Source organism: Cucurbita pepo, chromosome 2, assembly GCF_057944985.1.
Source record: "Cucurbita pepo subsp. pepo isolate OVF chromosome 2, ASM5794498v1, whole genome shotgun sequence".
In the NCBI taxonomy this organism is placed as follows: domain Eukaryota; kingdom Viridiplantae; phylum Streptophyta; class Magnoliopsida; order Cucurbitales; family Cucurbitaceae; genus Cucurbita; species Cucurbita pepo.
In genome coordinates, this window is record NC_141799.1 from 5,953,446 (window position 1) to 5,959,893 (window position 6,448).

At 36.5% G+C, this 6,448-nt stretch overlaps 1 long non-coding RNA gene across 1 annotated transcript; it reads left to right on the forward strand.

Annotated features, from left to right (window-relative positions):
- The first annotated feature begins 4,736 nt into the window (after nt 1-4,736).
- Nucleotides 4,737-5,741, forward strand: LOC147793414 (uncharacterized). Its single transcript, XR_015420009.1, has 2 exons — nt 4,737-5,043; nt 5,391-5,741. It is a non-coding gene; the product is annotated as an uncharacterized LOC147793414 (long non-coding RNA).
- Nucleotides 5,742-6,448: the final 707 nt, after the last annotated feature.

The following is a 6,448-nucleotide window of genomic DNA, read 5'->3' on the forward strand; positions in this document are numbered from 1 at the left end:
TAATGTCAAGACTACGTGGTGATGTATTATGACTTATGTTATGTTATGATATTGTGCACACCATGTTAGCATGTTTATTTTCTAGACGGTGAAATGTTGATATGTCAATAATGTATTCTTGAAAACGTTTATGAAAGAACGAATGCACAATCTACATATTATATGATTTGAAGCTACAGAGATCTCATGCATTTTTGTGTGTCATATGCATCGGGATACTTCCTCGTCATGATTAGTATGGACGCGAATGCTACGACATTTATGTCTGCCATAATGTTATGATACGATATTCTGTACACCATAATACTATGTGGGCTCCTTTCCCTCTATGGCTCTGGCAGTACGAGTGTGAGCTAGCTGAAAGGCAGGCCCAGGGGTATGTATACACCCGCCTAGTGGGTCCATGTGTGCATACTTGGGTCGTGTGCAAAAAAAATACTAAACATCCCATTTTAGCTCAAACTGAAAAGAAGAGTTTAAGGCCATGAAATAGGGTTTTATGAAATAATATGTCCCAAACATGATTGTATATGATTGCATTTCCTGACCCCAATAATAACGTACTTAGTCTTTCTTAAAATACTCAAGTCACGTGCTACTCTTAATTTTCAAGTAAAGGTAAGACACCTCTGTACATCCGTACAGGAGTGTCTTACTTTTACCCGAGACTAAATCAGACAATATCACGGTGGCAACCATGAGACTCAAGTTAGTGTAAATGCACTCATGTTGTTTTTCTTCCATAGCCCTTAGGTTAGATCAGGGCAATGCTTTATTTTCTAGTTTTATTTAAAACTCACGTTATTTACTTTTCCCCATATTGTTTTAATAACCTATCATGAACGTATAAGTCATAGTGTCGTTATGAAATATTTTAAATAAATTTTTCGCATCTAATAATTATGTCATATATTTGGCTTCCCTCTTCAATATTAAATATAAATTCTTCCAATAATTTTTGCATCAATCATTGCATTTCTAAAGCACAATACAAAATCACCCTTCAATTTATAATCACTCCTCTTGGATTTTTAAATTATACATCCAAGAGAATCATTTTTTTTTTTTTTTATCAAAATGAATATGGTATGAATTAGTACAAAGAACCTAATCTAAACTTGTATGGAGGACGGCGACATCGCGAGCAGAGACCGTGGCACGTGCATAGGGTAGCATCATATTTAAATTTCTTGTCTTAAGTTAGAATAAGTTGTTTTGCATTTCATTGTTTTAAATTATTTTGTATTTGTTTTTGTTTTCTCTAAATTTCAGTATTTCATATTTAAACACGTAAGACCATGGCTGAGTTTTCTAGAGAAGTTGTTTTAAACGTGTTTTTGAAGTTTACGTTATCAATTATGTTCATGTAAGAGTTATATTTCCGCATTATAGATGAGCATGAGACGTTAGTAGCGACTCTGAGTATGTGGAAATTTAGGGTCGTTACAGTTGGTATCAGAGCTCTAGGTCTTAGATTCTGTAGACTAGCCTACAATGTAGGCTTGGCACGTTCCATGGTCCCAACGTCGATGCCCCGTCACCGTCAGGTACGCCTTGCACAAGATAAGAAAAGAGAAACGTTTTCAAACTCGCATGCATTTTTATGTTAATGTTACTGAAATTGTTGTTATATTTCACGTATTTATTTAAGAGCATGATGTGATGTGTTGCATGCTGAGTGATTCTGTTTGCAATATGATGTGAACTTAGTAGATGTGATGCATAGCATAATTTCATAGGTAATTAGCCTTAGACTTAAGAGATGCTATCTTGGTTTCTTGAACCATGATGCCTAGACCATGCGAAAGAGTAAGACGAGGAAGGGGACGGCCTCCTATTAGAGATAGAGGACAAGGTGAGGCTGAAGAGAGCCCACCTCGAGAGGGATCAGAGACAGGGTTTGAATTAGAACCCTTACTGTATGTATGGTCGGCAAGCAGCCCTGGGAGGGTAGACGTAGTAACTAAGGATAGAGTAAAGAATGATCAAGCAATAGTAGCCGACCAAACTCTAAGCGTAGTCCTAATAGTAGTAAAGATGACCGACTTCGACGTAGTACTAGGCATGGATTGACTAGTTGCAAACCATGCTATTATAGAATGTCATAAAAAAAAAAAAAAGGGTGATATTCTCACCATCGGTGGGACCTAGCTTTAAATTTAAAGGCACAAATACCGGGGCTACCCCTAAAGGTAGTCTCGATGATGAAAGCAAAGAGATTAGTCCAACAAGGCGGTTGGACTACATTAGCATGTGTCGTAGAGGTAAGAGAAAAAGAAAAGACCCTAGAAAACGTGTCAATCGTAAACGAGTTTTCAGATGTGTTTTCGGACAACCTACCTGGAATACCCCCTTCCCGAGCGGTTGACTTCGTCATCGAACTCGAGCTAGGAACTGGGCCTATTTCTAAAGCACCCTATCGCATGGCGCTAGCAGAGTTGAAGGAACTCAAGGCGCAATTACAAGACTTAGGGGATAAATGGTTCATTCGACCTAGCATATTCCCCTGGACTGCGCCAATGTTGTTTGTTCAGAAGAAAGATGGATCGATGCGTTTGTGCATCGATTACAGAGAGTTAAATAAGAGAACCATAAAGAACAAATACCCTCTGCCTAGAATAGAAGACTTATTAGATCAACTTAGAGAGGCAACAATATTTTCTAAGATAAATTTGCGGTCAGGTTACCATTAAATAACGAGTAAAGAAAAAGACGTACCAAAGACAACATTTAGGACAAGGTATGATTGCTACAAGTTCGTGGTGATGTTATTTGGCCTCACTAATGCTCCAGCTATGTTAATGGAGTTAATGAACCGAGTGTTCAAGGACTGTCTAGACACTTTTGTGATCGTGCTCACTAATGACATCCCAGTGTACTCGAAAACAAATTTGGAACACCAGGAACACCTCTGAAAAGTCCTAGCCACCCTAAGAAAGAACAAGTTATATGCCAAGTTCTCAAAGTGTGAATTTTGGTTATGATAAGTCTCTTTCCTAGGATACGTGGCGACAAAGGATGGAGTGTCCGTAGATCCTACTAAGATCAAAGCGGTCACGAAGTAGGAACGCCCAACTTTGGTAACACCAGTATAGAGTTTCTTAGGACTAGCGAGATACTATCGAAGGTTCGTGTAGGACTTCGCTAGAATAGTCTCGCCTTTGACACAGCTAACGAGAAAATGGGTACCATTTATATGAAATGATGCTTGTGAGGCAAGCTTCCAGAACCTAAAAGAGAGATTAGTAACCGTCCCGGTACTCATGGTACCCGAGATCTTAAAAGAGTACGTAATCTATAGTGACACCTTTAAAGAATGGACTAGGATGTGTGTTAATGCAACACGGTAAAGTTGTTGCATACGCGTCCCGTCAACTAAAAAAATACGAAGATAATTACCCTATCCACGACCTGGACTTGGCCGCTGTAGTGTTCGCGCTGAAAATTTGGTGACACTACCTGTATGTTGAGAAAATTCAAAGTTTAACTCACCACAAGAGTTTAAATATTTCTTCACCCAGAAAGAGTCAAATATGAGACAGAGAAGGTGGTTAGAATTGGTGAAGGACTATGATGTAAATATCCAATACCACCCTAGAAAAGCAAATGTGGTCGCAGATGCATTGAGTAGAAAGGCGGCCCACTCTTCGGCCCTCATTACGAGGGAAGTAGGGGTACAAAGAAAATTCGAGTGAGCCAACATAATTGCAGCGACCGAGAGAGTCATGGCACAACTGGCCTGACTTACAGTGAAACCTACACTTAGGCAAAGAATGGTTACCTCCCAACGAGAGGATCCAAACCTATAGAAAGTCTTAAGCCAGCTAGCTGAGAGTCTAGTAAATGGATTCTCAAAAACCTCAGATGAAGGGCTATTGTATCAGGGACGCCTATAGGTCTCGACAATAGAGGAGCTAAGGAAAGAAATACTAACGAAGCTCACCACTCGTCATTTGCCATGCTCCCAGGAGGTACTAAGATGTACCAAGATTTAAAACAACACTTCTAGTGGAAGAGCATGAAGAGGGACGTGGCCGAGTTTGTGAGCAAGTGCTTAGTATGTCAACAAGTGAAAGCTCCTAGATAAAAGGCGGCGGGGTTGTTGCAGCTCCTAAGCATACTAGAGTGGAAGTGGGAAACAGAGCAATGGACTTCATAGTAGGATTACCCAAAACGCTTAAAGGCTATACAATGATCGGGTAGTTTTCGATAGGTTGACCAAGTCGGCACACTTCCTACCTGGGAAAGCTACATATACAATTGACAATTGGGCACAGCTGCATGTGAAAGAAATAGTAAGACTACATGGAGTCCCAGTATCTATAGTGTCTAGGGATATAAATTTATTGATCTAATGTAATTTACTAGAATTCATATAAATTATTGGCCTTTAGTTTCTAACTCAACTAAACAATTGTCATGATTTAATGAAGATTTAACCAGGATTGGCTGTGATTTCAAAAAAAAAAAATAGGACAAATAAAATTAAGATTTAATACATATCTTACTGATCATATCTATCTCCACGTAAATCTTGTCTGGGTATTTTTTCCTCAAATTAAATGTTTTTTTTTTTGGTAAACTGTAATTTTTTTCGCCTGAGGAGAGATAATTGGGGAAGAATGAGAGGTTACTGAGAGAAAGGAGGAAGATTGTTTCTCTTTCTTTTAATAGCAAAACGAGGAGACATAATCAATTGCAAAACGGCCCACTACTTCTCCGCAGTAAACAAAGGAAAAGAAAAAGGCAAGTTTTGTATGTTTTACATATCTTTATAACCATCATTTTCAAGCTTCAAAGGAACACAATTGTTTTCCATATCTTTTTTGAGAGCTACTTCGGCATCACGAATGGCTCGACACGAGGGGAGCAGCGGAGTGGTTTCGATGAGCACGGTGGCTGTTGCAATGGCGTTGCTGCTGCTGCTTGGCTTCGAACATGGCGATGCTGCTACAACTTTTGTTGTTGGCGACTCGAACGGATGGAACCTGGGCGTGGAAGGATGGCCTAATGGGAAGGTGTTTAGAGCCGGTGACATATTAAGTGAGTTTTCAACTCTCGTTTTGATAGTTGAATAGTAACTGATGTTTTACTTGCGTAATCGTATCTGTTAAGAATAATGCTCTGATACTATGTTAAGAATGAAAAACAGAAGTGGGATCGAAAGTCGAAAATATTCTACTAACTAACCAAATCCTGGAGATAAGATAAATTGTATCAAAACACAAGTCAACTAACCAAATCCTGCAGATAAACAAGTCACGTAGCAGACTCGTTTTAAAGCCTTGAGGGGAAACCCGAAATGGAAAGCCCAAAGAGGATCTGGGTTGTTACATTACGTAGATCGCAATGAATACATACATTTTTTTTTTTTTTTTTTTTTTTTGTAGGGTTCAACTATAACCCGACAGTTCACAACGTGGTGGCAGTGGACGAGGGGGGTTATAGAAGCTGCATAGCTCCCAGAGGCGCCAAAGTGTTCAATTCAGGCAAGGATGAAATCACTCTCTCAAGAGGAAACAACTTCTTCATATGCACCACCCCAGGCCACTCCCAAGCTGGGATGAAAATTACTATCAATTCCCTCTAGTTCTTCCACCCCGTATCGTTTACACATCGACAATTCCCTCTAGTTCTTCCACCCCGTATCGTTTACACATCGATCTCGATGTAAATGTTCTAAGTAACAATGATTTGGAAACATTGTGGAAATAAAATAATTGATAATAATTAAGTAGTTATATGTATCTTATTATTATTTTTTCTCTTTGTTATTTATATCGAAAAATTAGGATAACAATGTTAATGCACTAAATTGTTTTATTTTTATAAATTAATATAAACAAAAAATTAATATAAATTAATAATGTTAATGCACTAAATTGTTTTATTTTTATAAATTAATATAAATTAAAATGGGTATGTTTCCTTAAATTTTTTCTATTAATAACTTATATCGACATAATACCATATTTATTAAAACTATTATTTATAATAAAATAAGTTCAATTTATTTAATGCGTAAGTATTTAGTTTTTGATGTTGAAGGTTTAAATTTAAAATAATAATATTATTTAATGATTTAAAATTAATTAATTTAATGCTTAGAATTGATAATTATTTGTGTACGGTTTACTTTCACAAATATAGAAAGAGAGATAATTAATTATATATAAATATAAATAATTAATTAATTAGGAATCTTGATTTATATAAATATAAATAATGAATTGGTTGTATTGTTTGAAAGCTTTTTTTTTTTTTTTTTTTTTTTTTTTTTTTAATTTTATTTATTTATTTTATTTATTTATTTATTTATTTATTTATAGATCGTATTTGAAAATTTTTATAATTATTTAAATATATATTCTATACATTAACTAGGGTTGTGACTTAAGAAAATCAACTAATCTTTATCTGAAATAACGTCATATTAAGAAATTTCATT